Genomic DNA, 14,402 nt, shown 5'->3' on the forward strand with positions numbered 1-14,402 from the left:
CCATGACTCATACGTCTATCATTCAGTGCAGGCACGTATCCAGGTTTTCTTTTAGGAGGGAGCCCAACACGAATCCTCGTAAGCACGTAATTCTAATGTTTCAAAAATATCAATAATAATAATAATAATAATAATAATAATAATAATAATGCAACAGTTCGGTATTTCTCTCCAACTTTTTCTTACTTTTCATTTGTAAACTGGTTTAATTTAAACAAACTGCATTGTAGCACAAACGAAATCAAAAAATATTTTTGAAACACAAGTAAGGAAAACTGTCTGCTACGTATATCACCTAACAAAAATACCAAATGGTAATGAGTGTATCGTTCTAATACATTAACGTTATAAACAGAAAGGAATCGAAATTGTAATCCCATTTAAAAGTGTTCTTTAATTCCACCTGGTATCAATGGCATTACAGTATGACAACAACGTATTGCCCACAGTTTGGACATTGCCTCAAAGTAATGTGGTATAAAAGAACCGCAAAAGGGAAAAAGGTTTATTAAAAAGTGCTTGAGTTTTGGAAGGAGACAGCTTCCAGGACCTCACGCTCAATACGCCCGTGATTCAAAGCATTATATTTATTTCTTACAAACCATGATTATTAGATGCGTAACATGTAAAATTATATCATATTTTGACTTTTAATAGGACTTTTCTTAACACATCCATGAATTCCGGCGTTCTGCCTGCCTGTTTTATGTCGGATAAGCGAAAGTTTACTCTATTTCCGAAGATAGCATATACACAGGGGCTAGAGGTCTGCACGGGCCGGAATTTTTAGCCCGGCCCCGCCCCGGACCTTAATCTATAAGCCGGAACCCCAAGCTCCGGGGGCCCCTTAAAATCCCTCTTTTTAATGTTTATATAGCAATCAACTTATTATATTATAGGCTTCAGACCTATGCTAAATTTCTTTCGGCTTGTTACGCTCGCGGTATTGCTAGATCCTTTCCATTAGCAGTATTTAACTGTTAATAATGAATATAATTATTTAACTGTTAATAACGAATGTAACTAAACTAATTATTGTAAACTTGGACCACATTAAAACATTACAGCATAGTTCTCGGTGGTTCGATAAGCCTATGAGGCTGTGGAAAGCAGCAAAGAAAATTTATGCGCTGGAACTATTCGTAACATAGGGCCACCTTAAAATAGTCGGCTCCAGGTCCCCAAAAGCCTTAATCCGCCCCTGTCTAGAAGCAATATTTCACGAAAAGCTGGTATTTTTTAACAAATGTGTTCGTCATCAAGTTTTCATAAACTAGTCCCTTTCTATTTTAAATAATTTCAGAGGTCGCGGTGTTTCAGTAGTAAAGCGTTCACCTCTGGTGCATGGAGTCTTTGGTTCGATCCCTGCTCGCGCCAAGTGAACCTTGCGCTGACAAACACCGTGTGCGTGGGTTTTCTCGGGGTTCTCCCGTTTTCTCCCACTTTCTTCATTCGACCATTTCATTCATTTTTCTTCTTCACTGTCTCCTTTAGCCTAGCCGGCATTAACGTGGGACGTAAAACTTAAAGATTTCATTTCAAATAATTTCAATCAAAAAACAGTTGCAGGAAATATGTAATTTCGATAAAACAAACTACTATCTAAAATTCTGAGTATACTATTTTTTTAAATGGAATTCTCGCGAACCTTATTTCTAAATCGAAGGGTAAGAAGACTAAATTCACTCTCTTACTATTATAGATCCATTCCAATTGAAGCAGTTGAAATAGTTAGGAAAATTTAAAAAGCGATACCCTATATTCCAATGTGCCACAATCGATATAACGCGGCACACTGGTGTGTCCAGCAAAGTGAACAGTGTGAAGCAAACTTTTTCCTATTATTTGCAAGAATATTTGTTGAGTTTTTGTTATTTATTACTATTATTATTATTATTATTATTATTAATTATTATTATTATTATTATTATCATCATCAACGATTTTTCCATGGATCAGCTGTCTGTATACAGTTACGCAACCACAAGTATAACTTTGAAGGAATGAGAATAATTATTCACTTTAATAGTAATAGAAAAGTCTATTTGCTTGTATATTCTACCATGATAACTGCATCTGTCTAGAAAGTTAGGTATAACAATAAAGGGTTCCGATGTTCTGACCACACACCGCCCCAAAGTCGTGAGTGCCACAAGTTTTCTTCTACGCCTTGGCACAATAAGGGCTGTTGCGTTCAGAGAAAGAAACAACTTAATTCCACTGCAGTTATATGCTTTAATAAATGTTAACTTATGTTTATAAATTATGAAGTGATCGTATCGTTTTCTGTTTATTATTATTATTATACATTTCTTAACACATTGATTGACATGCGTATGGAATTCCATCCACACGGCTCTCCCGTGCAGCGCCGCGTGATGATTTTCCATACACAAACAATATAGATATTCCAAGTTTGTTGTGTTCGTTCTATAGGTGTGTATGTAATTAGATACATATGGCGCAGAAATCAAAATTTAATGTTCACGCCACGTATATGCAAAACCACACACAAAGAAATTTATGAACAAAGACATTGAGTTTGAGTTTAACATCTAGTTCAGGAACGAAACTATGAGACGTCGACCTACTGATTAACGTGGACTCCGAACCACGTGAGCTCTAGCCAAGTCTCCCACGCCAAAGGCGCGTATGCTAACCTCTTATCCACGAAAGAGCTCATGAACAAAGACACTTATGGGCTAAAACAAAGATGTGTGATGTGATTTTGAGTTTATCGTCCCCTTCAGTAGCGAGGCTATATGAGACGTGGACCTACTGATTAAGTGGAATCCGACCACATGAGCTCCCGCCAGAGCGAAACAAAGAATTACAGGCGGATTGCTGTCCGTAATGCACAGGTGATAATGGTCAACAGTTTTAAATTTAAACAAATATAGTTTTAATTAAGCACAAATTTAACTTACAGTGCACAGTGGAGAAGGCTCAGTAGTTCGCAAGGATCGTTACAATATCAAACCCCGTCAAATACAGAGGTTGTTCAGACTACGTTCGAACGATTTCGTTCCTTTACCCTCCCGGGCAGAATGGACTTACCCGACATGGCTCGTGGCGTCCTGCAGTGTTGTGCAGTGGCTTCCTGGGAACGGAGTTGTTTTTCCGCGCGGACGACAATAACGCACAAAACAGGACCATTGTTGTGAGTGTTGTATTAAATTTGTTTCCAAGTGTGTGGGTTTCCGCTCTGTGACCAAAATGCCGCCCAAACTAAGCCGGGTTTGGGAAGGCTATGTTGCGGCTCTTTATGACGCCCACTCTAGTGTTTCTGTCATTAGAAAACAGTGCAAGAAGAATGGTTGCAACATCAGTTTAAGTTATTAAAAAGTACAAGGGCAACGAAGCTCCACCATTTGGATCACCAAAGAAGTTGCCTAAGAAGCGGGAATGCACAAAGACCACCTCCACCATGCAGAGGAAACTTCGCAAAATGGCAATGCAAGAAAATCCGCCAACACAAAGGTGTATGGCTAATCGTCTTGTTGTGTCTTCGGGGACTGTGAGCCGCATGTTACACCATCAACTCAAGCTGGAAAAATTCATGAAAACTCACGGCCATCTTCTCACGCATGCCCATCAAAAGGAACAAAAGTGTAACGCCCGGAAGCTGTACGAACGGCATCTGGCAAAACAAAGATGGATGTTTGTCGTAACGCTCGATGAAGCATGGATTTACCTTTCCGACTGCGGCAAACCGAGAGCCATCATGTACCGAGAGAAAGGCGCCAAGAACTTCACAAGGTGAGTTCGTGTCTGTAAAGAATCCTTCCCAAAAGGGTTCATGGTCGTTACGGGCTACTGTTACCGAAGTAAACTCAAGATTCGTAGGGTGGCCAAGAACTGCAAAATAAATTCGCAGTATTTTCAGGAGCAGGTCATGCGGCCGATCTACGAGCATGAGATTCTAACAATGTACGAAAATGACGCCAATCTGGTGCGCATTCACGTGGAGAAGGCCTCATCACATACCTCACGATCGTCCCTCGCATTCTACAGGGAGATGGAAGAGGCAAGTGGTATACAGGTGATACCTTTCAATGAGGTACCTGTTAAATCTTCAGATGCAAGTCCTATGGACTATTGTGGATTTGGATCGCTGAAGCTAGTTTTGGGAAAACGGAGTGTGACAACTGTGGAAGGACTTTGGAAAGCTGTGCAAAGGGAATGGGGCAAGGTTCCCCTCCCAGTTCTTCAGAGAAGCCTATTACAGTGGAAATTACGCTGTCGGGCTATTGTTAGGAACCAAGGGAAATACATCGAGCACTTACGGAGCTGGCGCCATGGATTATTCTAAATTTTTAGGTAATTCGAAATTGGCCAAATGTAGACTGAACAACCTCTGTACACTTCAAACCTGTCAGCAAGCCCCTATCAATATTAAACAGGTATTGTGTTCTAATGTTCATTTCAATGTTAACCTATGTAGGCCTACGGACTTCAATACTCGCCCACAAACGAAGATGCAGACTATCTATGCTTTGCAGTATTAAACTTTCTCTCACCCTCTGTATTCTCCTAACATGTCTCCCAGCAATTACAAAATTTTTTGGTATCTCAGTCACTTCTTAGTAGGATAGCTTTATCTAGAGGCCACTGATTAACCTGGCATTGTATTTTTCACTTTTTTACCTTTGGAATTGACAATCATCCTTTGGACATTTCAGTCGCACCTACCTAATATTAGCAACGTTTCTACGATAATTTCGTAACATTGTATTATTTCTTTGTATTATTGATTAGCTCGGTTAGGCTTATTTAAACACTTTTTATCTTTGCACCGATGTGTCACATCTTTTGGACCCTAGCTCTCACTGGAAATCAAATCCAGAACCAATGCACTTGAACCATTTGACCACAACAAGGTACATTTAAAAAGAAGTTTCGATTTTGTTCGGAAAATTGTGATTAGGTGTAACATTTAAAAATACATTTAAGAAAGGGTACGGATCAAACGCACTGTACTTTTTCGTTCGAATTTCTTACACTGACTCATCTTAGGCTACAACTATTATTGAAACATTTATTTGGGAAATTGCGAATAAAATAATGTGTTTTGGAAAACTTTGCTAGAAGAAACTTTAGGCCCAAAAGTAAAGTACCCATTGGTCCGTTAGAAATAACTTAAGCCATATATTAGAATTATTAAGGATATAACTGTATGTGAACTATAAGCAAAAGTGTCTGAGTAATTTCTGAGAAAATCATGAAAAATGTCACCCCAAGAATAAATTATCCCTTGTGGATCTTTTCGGGACAAACGAGCTATACTATATTGTTAGTGTTTTCATAAAACATTTATTTATGAAACACAAACACAATCGCCTGAGTCGTTTGGGAAGGCCATCGGGAAAAAGTTACCCCCAAAGGTAAACTATTCTATCTGTAATTTTGAGGATAAACGATTTATGCCATGTTATAAATTATTTATAACCTGGACCAAGTATATCGAGTAATTTTTAAGCAAATCGTCGGGAAAATTTTACTGTCAAAGTAAACTACCTCTTTTGGATTTTTCTTTTCGGAACAAGCGAGTTATACCATATTGTAAGATTACTACAGAAAATATTTTTACTGAAATTACAACAAATTTATCTCAGTTATTACTGAGAAAATTGTAAAAAACTTGAGAAAACGTCTTCTTCTGTATGTTATTGGGATAAACGATTTATGATGTATGTTAGTTTATTAATGAAACATTCCTTTACAAAATACGAACAAAATTGCCTGAGGCGTTAATGGTAAAATCATTGGGGGAAAGCTCACTCTAAGAGAAAACTACTCTTTCTGAATGTTTACATGACGAACGAGTTGTCATATTGTTAAGTTATTAACGATACTTTTTTTTTTATGAAATGTGGTTGAGAAAATTGTGCAAAAAAACGGATATCATACAGTAAATTACACCATATGCATTTTCTCAGAAAAATGATTGATACTACAGTGGAGAGTTGTTAATAAGATAAATATTTATAAAAAAAATAAATGAAATCGTCATAGTTTTTTTTTTTTTTTTTTTTTTTTTTTTTTTTTTTTTTTTTAAGAAAATTGAATTATTTTAAATTTTCATCCTTCAGTAAACTACCCTTACTTTTAAGTGTCGAAGGATATAAAATTCGAAACAATAGTATGTTATTCAAACGTTATATCTAGAATTCCGTCCAGATACGTTGAACAGTATTGAGTGCATGTAAAAGCGTGATGAACCGACAGACGAATAGATGGGCACATTTAAAAATCATTTTTTTCGATATGTATGGGCCATGTACCTTGAATTCATTGAGATCTCGTATTCGATTTTTATTACTATCACCACACTTTCTTCTTTCGTCGCTCGAATGTGAAAACGAATAGGCCGATACCGACACGTAAAGTGATCCCAAAAATTTGTAATCCCAAAAATTTAATTTCTTATGTTTAATGTGTTGTCACACTAGGAAAAGAATATGCCTGTTACATCATTTTATCAGTTTTTCACCCTACTGTATAATTCGGAAGAACGATATGATTATAGTTAATATCCATGGCATATTTTGGAAGCATTCGTGTTCCTCACAAATAGAGCTGTATAACTTAGTTTTGTTTAAAGAAAGCATTCTTTATCCCTTGCGCGGACTTATGATTGCATTTCTTGCACGTATGGATATGAAAAAAGGAGAGACAGAGAGATTCAATACTCTAAAAAGAAGCACGCACGCACACACACAAATTTTAATAGAACAATAATTTAACATCGGCTTCTTTTTTTTATGACAACGAGCTATTCTACTTCATACGCTGTGACTGTAAGGCTGCAGGTCACGCATGTTTTCTTTTTCTGTTCCTGACTCGCAGACACACTCGAAGTGAGTTGAAGTTTCTTCTGCTGTGCAAAAACAGAGAGGGGAGGAACAGGCCTACCATACCGTAAACTAAAAACAATAGCTATTACTAATAGTACACTAATTCTTAATAAATACGTCATTAGAGGAAACAAAAAATTATTTCCTTATTATATTGTCTCGGTTCTTATTAACATAAAAATTATACACTTTCTATAATGTTTTGTGGGATTCGATTTGGTGACAAAACAGTATAAGAACTACCAGTCCGCCACTCTACCCACTTGACCACAGAAACTACGTTTAGTTGCCTGTCTTAAAAAAAAAAAATAAAAAAAAAAAAAAAAAAAAAAAGCTCATGGCCATAGAGCATGCCACTTCCAAACTTAAGAAAACATTTTTCCTCTTTGTTTCTATACATCTTGATTACAGAAGCTAATTTATATTTGACAGAGAATTTACACCCTAGGTTTAAACCAATAAATGCAATATTTTACTCCAGTTTCCAGTTCCTTGATTCAACTTCTGGATACTACCCGTCGTGAAATTCCCTCTGCAGTCGTGCTCTGCTGCTGCAAAATTTTCTCGAAAGCATTATTGCCAGTATACACAAAACCGAGCATAATTTTGTTTTTTGCTTATATTTTTATTTTATTACCTTTTTTGGAAATACCTTCTTAGATGGATTGCTTTATATTATCTTCACTTACTAATAACTGAATTTTACCCATAAACGTAAGGAAAATGGAATAATTGCGAAAAAACGTGGGTTACAGTATACGCGCTTTTTTTTTTTTTTTTTTTTTTTTTTTTTTTTTGCATGAGGGTACAAGCTTTGAAACACCTGTATAATGTATGTTTGTGATTTTCGTGAAGTCTGTTTTCTTTACATATTACATGTAATGTACCTGTTTACTGAAAAAAAGCAAGCAAATCACCACCTCGAAATGCATGTGGGTGTACCTGTATTAAACTGGACGTACAGATTACTGATTACAGTGTATGTACAGCACATGTACATACTATGTTTTTCACTGTTATATGTGAAGAACGTACAAGTTATGTACAGGTTGCGAAAACAGTACGGTACAGTGCATGTCAAAGAGCATTGAACATGTACGTAATCTGTTTAATGTACAGTGTATGTCACAAGAAAACATATGCTGTAAGGTAAATATATCCGAGTACTGTACATGCACGGTACATGTTGAATGTACAGTGCATGTATCGGTGATGGCAACAATACATGTCTGTAATTGAAACACATAGTGTACATGTGGCATGTGCGCTATATGTTTCAGGAATGAAACAGCAAAACATATGCTGTAAGATAAATGTATGCGAGTACTGTGCATGCACGGTAGATGTGGAATGTACAGTGGATGTATCTGTGATGGCAACTGTGCATGTCTGCAGTTGAAACACATACAGATTACATGTAGCATGTGTGCTACATGTTTCAGGAATGAAAAATAGGAAAACATATGCTGTAAGATAAATGTATGGGAGTACTGTACATGCACGGTATATGTGACATGCACAGTGCATGTATCGGTGATGGGTACAGTCATCGGCGTAAAGCTATCTTCAACATTGGAAAGGGGTAATTTGCGGCTTACATTCTGGTGAGATAAGACTGATGCTCAGAAATCATCATACTTCTCCCCAAGATCTATGGGTGCTCCAGTGGTATTTTTCCCACGGATTTAAAAACGTCCGCCCAAAAATACTTACGAAAATCACAAGTTATAAATACTGTACAACTTTCTCCGACATATCCCTAACATGTAGTTATTTCCCCCCCCCCCCCCGGAGAAAGTTCCTCAATTCAATATTGCTTCTCGCCATGATACTTTTGAAACTGGATTATTGGGGAAAATTTTTTCAGTTTTAACTTTTGGGGGGGGGGGACATGTTCCCCCATCTTCGCCGGGAATTGCGCCTGCGGCTACAGTACAGTATGTAGTTTATACACATGCAGAATATCTGTGAAACGTAAGCACACATCTGATTTTAGGCACCTGGTTTTGAAAACCATAAATGAAGAACTTTATAAAAAAATGTGTTACGAGGGTCGGCTGATAAGTTCTCGGCTCGACCCCCTTCCGAATGTACTACCCTGATGTAATTGATGTCATGTGAAATGTAGATCTTTTATATGTTTAAGTACCAAATCTCACGATTGTACCATGAACGGTTATTTTACAGGTAACTGAATGAACCATGGCGGAGCCAGATGTTAAATTCACCAAAGAGGAGTTGCGAGCTGTAATGAAGTTGTTCTTCCTGCAGTAGCGTAGCCAGGATGTGTGTTTGGGGGGGGGGAGTACTGTTATAGGTACATATAGAAAAAATACACACAAAAACTATATAAACATAAAAATATATAAAAATTTACTAATATCAAAGTACCAAAGTACATTGTCGGACCTCTTTTCGGGGGGCGGCCCCTCTGCCACCCCCCTTCCCTAAGCCACAGTCTTCCTGCAACAGAAGCCGACCAAGGAAATACATGGTTGCATGTTAGACACATTGGGTGGACAGTGCCCTTCATACTCCACTGTGAAGAAATGGTATGCGATTTTTAAGCGTGGAAAATTTTCAACAGAAGATGGTGACAGGAGTGGCAGGCCAGTGTCAGTGTCAACTCCGGAAAAAGTGGACCAGATTTATGACCTGATTTTGAGCAACAGACGGATTTCGCTTCAGGAGATAGCTGACAAAGTGCACATATCCAAAGAACGTGTTGGGTCAATAATCCATGATCATTTGGACATGCGCAAGCTTTCTGCGAAATGAATTCCGAAATGTTTGAACACGGATCAGAAACGCGAACGTGTGAGATCATCGCAAGTGATTTCACGGCATTTTGCGAACTCCAAGGAGGATTTTTTGAATCAGCTTGTTACCCAGGATGAAACGTGGTTGCATTACTTTGATCCGGAAACCAAACAGCAGTCATGCGAGTGGCGCCACTCAGGATCTTCAAGGCCCAAAAAATTCAAAGCACAAAAGTCCGCAGGGAAGGTACTTGCCTCAATATTCTGGGATAAGGATGGAGTTTTGCTCTCAGACTACCTTCCAAAGGGCCAAACCATAAATGCAGAGTATTACTGCAGTCTGCTGGCTAAGGTAAAGGACGCTATTAAAGAAAAGCGCCGGGGAAAGTTGACACGAGGTATCTTGTTCTTGCAGGACAGTGCTCCCGTCCACAGAACAATGGCTTTTTTGAGGGACCTAGGGTTTCAGTGCATTGATCACCCACCTTACTCGCCAGATCTTGCCTTTTCTGATTATTATGTTTCCAAAACTCAAAACAGCACTGAAAGGACAGAAATTTCACAGTGATGAAGAGGTGATAACAACTGCGGAATATTTTTTTTTTTTTGGGGGGGGGGAGGTTGGAGAAACTACAGTATCGAAGTGCCAAGATTGTTGAGCTTCGAGGAAACTATGTTGAATAGCCTCACACTTTCATGCCTGCAGCTCAAGTCCTTCTGGGTCGGGCCGAGAACTTATCAGCCCACCCTCATACATTCTTCAAGAAGTTAAAGAAACGTGAAATAACTTTAATATGCCTACTTAATAAAACTAAAGTAACACTCATAGTGTAAAAAAGCATATCGAAAGCAGAAGACAAGATTTTCCCCTCTTCGGCATGACGTCATATATCCAGCAGCCAATCATGTACGGAACGTATTTGCTGTTCCCAACAAAACAAGTTAGCGGGAACGAACAAAGGAACACGCAACGATTATCGGGAACAAGTCAACGATTAGTTGTTAGAGCAGTTAGTTGATAGTTGATATATATGATTCAAATATAATGGATACATCTAAAGATACGTGTTTAATTAAATCAGTTCTGCATCACTCTAAATGGACTGGAGAAACTGTTTTGTCTTTGAATAAAATTTACCAGTTTAGATGGCGCGGCCAAATTTATATAATGGGAAGCAAATCTACGTAGGTAAGTATGTTATTTTTTTTAAGAGTATAATATCCATAGAGTAGTAAATAGTATATTTTATATATATATATATATATGTTGTACATAGTAGTAAGTTGAGTTTTTTACCCGTTGTATCTATTAATTGTACATTTGCATTTCATACAAGAATGAAGTTTTATCAATATAAAACAAGCGTAAGCCTACTTCCTACAATGTTCAATAGATGTTATGTCCCAAAGCAAAAGAATTTCATCAAATTAAGTTATGTTTTTCTACAGCACTTAATTTCAATATTTCATTCTCAGTACATTCAGAGCATACACTTTTGTCATTTGGAATTTGTGGAAAGTATTAACCAAACAGTGGATATAATCTCATGTTGAAATACATACCCATAAATTCTTTGCCTCAAGAATTGATTAATATTTGTCCGATTATCGAAGAATAGGTCCAAATATATGCACAAAAAAAAAAAAAAAAAAAAAAAAAAAAGTAAAATTTACGAGAAAAGGCCAATTATTGAATTTCAGTAAAATTGCTAAGAGAAAAGGGCTAGTATTTACCTTGACTCGGTCACTGATTTAGTGATACACTACTAACAGTACATCAAAGTACAAGGCGCATCTAAGTGCTTATTAACTTCCTTTCCATCTATAATCCTAGTTATTTTTTTTTTAAGTACTCATGCGCCCTTGTACTTTAATGTACTATTAATAGTGTGTCACTGAATCAAATACCAGTGCCGAGCCAAGATAAAGAGTTGCCAAGAAGAGAAGTGAATGGTGATATCAATGTTTTATATATATAATGTGTGTGATAAAAAGGTACATGTAGTAATGGTGTGAAGCGAAACCATACAGGTAAGTAACTGTGGTGAATGCATTTTACGTGCACGTTTATTTTTGGCTCAGTACTCGAAATAATTGTTGAAAAAGTATAATTGTTTCACTAATTCCCTTATTGTTTCCTAAATGATTTGTGCTGGATGACACATGGCATAGATAAAGTTCAATGGGGCCATCAGAAGTAATTGTTGAAACATTACAATTCTTTTATGATTTGCGTATAAATATTGCGTCCGGATATATGGCATATGAACTATAGTGCAGAAAAGAGATCAATTTGTGCTAGGTGGCTACTAAAAGCACTAGCATGCACTAAAGTGATATGTAACCAAGTCAGGGCAGGGTGAAGCTGGGGGCCCTAGCCCTAGCGAGTGGGTGCGTCAGCGATGGTGGGTATACACGTAAGCGAGAGTACTTAAAACAAATAGGTTTTGGCAGTGGTACGAGTTTCAAGGGCACTTGTCATGGTTTCATACTAGTAGCGCTCCTCTTGTGAACGTAAAATACTGTTTCTATATGTTGTGCATAAATACATTGCCGGTGGAAAATAGTATCTAATACTGTCATCTTTCATATGCAATCATTCTTTTTATCCGTCGTAAAATACTTCTAATGATTTTACAGTAATACTTGAACTCGTAAACCTAAATTACTGGGGTATTATTTTGTATTTAATTATATCGCCTGCAGAAACATGTTCTCTATAAACATGTCTTTTGATGCAAAGTATTGAATTTTACCTGTAAATCTTGCAAAATATGGTGCGTCAAAAGTAAATCAGCACCATATTTTAAATGAACGTAACTTAACAATACCTAAACTACCTTAGTATGAGAGGAATAACTTTACGTTTTCATGCGGAAATTAATAAACTGATGAGTATATTGGTTGAGTTAAACTGTTCTAGCATCGGATATGTCTGTTAAATTTATTTAGCGTTCATTATGATCTGTTATTACGTTACAGGTACAAAATCTGACTGTAAGAAATAAACTACGCGACTCTGAAGAAAGTGCAGTAGTGGAAGTTTAGGTGAGGACTCTCAACATGAAGATTCATCGCCGAAAGTAAAGCAACATAGACTCCATCAAGACCCGTGTGTGTCTTACCTGGGCTACACTTTTGAAACAATTCCTTTTTACTTTTTCAAAATCATGCGTGAGGCAAGAAACAAAATAGTGAACTAATTCTTATTTATGTGCCTGTCTTCATTCATCAGTTTGCAATTATTTTTAATTCAGATGTTCGAATTTCTCCACAACGTAACGGTATTTTGATTCTCTAGGTCTGAGGAATTTGCCTGCCTTAAAAGTATTAAGAAACATTGCTCTGAGAAGGTCCGTGAAAGAATATTACATATGTACCCATATTTAATGAGTATCACGCATATATATTTACATTTACTTATGACGCACATTGCAATAAGAAACTTTACAAAATTAATTTCCCTTAATCTTAATCGGCATATTTTCTTAAGGCAGTAACACGATGTATACTGGATACTGGCAAACCTGAGCTTAAATCCGTGATCTCTGGTTGACCGATGGTGTAGTTGCTTAACATAATGTTCCGGTCAATCAGAGATTACACTGAAGTAGGATTCAGAAACACTGGCAGGTTGAGGCTACTGTTCGAATGGGTGGGCACTAACAATAGTGTATCGTTGAACTGCAATGTTGGCATTCTATCCTTTATCACCTGTCGATGAATCGAACAGACACTATCATAACGATAACAAGTATGTATTTGCCGAAAATAGTCATATAAGGAGTAGCCTCACCCGCCAATATTTTTGAATCCTACATTAGTTCGATTCTACGTCAGTTTTAAAAATTTATCCTATCATCCGTAAGGTCTTAAGGGTACCTTAGAGAGCGAGTGAGGTTTAAAGAGTCACTTCGAAACCGCATGTTGTGATCATGTTTGTTTTCTGAATTCTGTGAATTAAAGGGGCAACGTAGCTAGGTCGCTAGCCTCCTATGCGTGAAGTCCCTAGTTTGATAGCCTTCGATGTGATTATGGACAACATAGTTTCATGTGTTTTGTCCGAGTTCTCCCATTTCCTCCTACATTCTCATTCCACATTTCATTCACTTATCATCCGTTTCCTTTAGCCTATAGAGCATATCCATTGGACGTTAAAATATAAATTTAATTTTAGTTACATCACTTGATTTGTTTTAATACCTCCTAATATTGACTCTCCCCTTGAAGCCGTACACAGACAGAGGGAATACTTGTGTTATCATTTACATGATGAGTAAATGCAGATATAAGTACCAGTTAGTATGTTTTCTTGCAACCATCAGTTATGCATTTGTTTGGCGCCTACCTTTTCAAAAATAACAATAAATAAAAATTGTTTTATATATTGATGATTATCTCGTTCTGCTTCAAAGGGTGCACAAAATGATTATTTGAAATAATACACGAAATATTGATAAAGAAAATAATTTTATTTTGAATTTTTCTTCGATAGCTTTTATATTTTATGTATATATTTATATGCATTACTATAAATGTTGTAATTCATTACGGTTTCTCCTTTAATTTTCTTTAGTACTTGACAGATGTATTAATAGCAGAGTTAAAAGTTTATGTTGCAATTTTTAAGTTGAAAGTTTTTTTTAATAATAATAATAATAATAAAATTGTAGTAGTTTTAAAGCCCTCATTTTTCATTTTTGTATATGCTAACACCTAAAGCAAATAACATTATTCTAATTGAATTTCATATAATCAACAATAGTAACTGGTTTAGCTATTGTAA

At 36.7% G+C, this 14,402-nt stretch overlaps 1 protein-coding gene across 2 annotated transcripts in view; it reads right to left on the reverse strand.

Annotated features, from left to right (window-relative positions):
- pbl (epithelial cell transforming 2 pebble) overlaps positions 1–14,402 on the reverse strand; it is a 286,114-nt gene that overhangs the window by 78,228 nt on the left and 193,484 nt on the right. The window lies entirely within an intron of this gene.

Source organism: Thermobia domestica, chromosome 8 (assembly GCF_964235325.1).
Source record: "Thermobia domestica chromosome 8, izTheDome1.hap1.1, whole genome shotgun sequence".
NCBI classification, from domain to species: Eukaryota; Metazoa; Arthropoda; class Insecta; order Zygentoma; family Lepismatidae; genus Thermobia; species Thermobia domestica.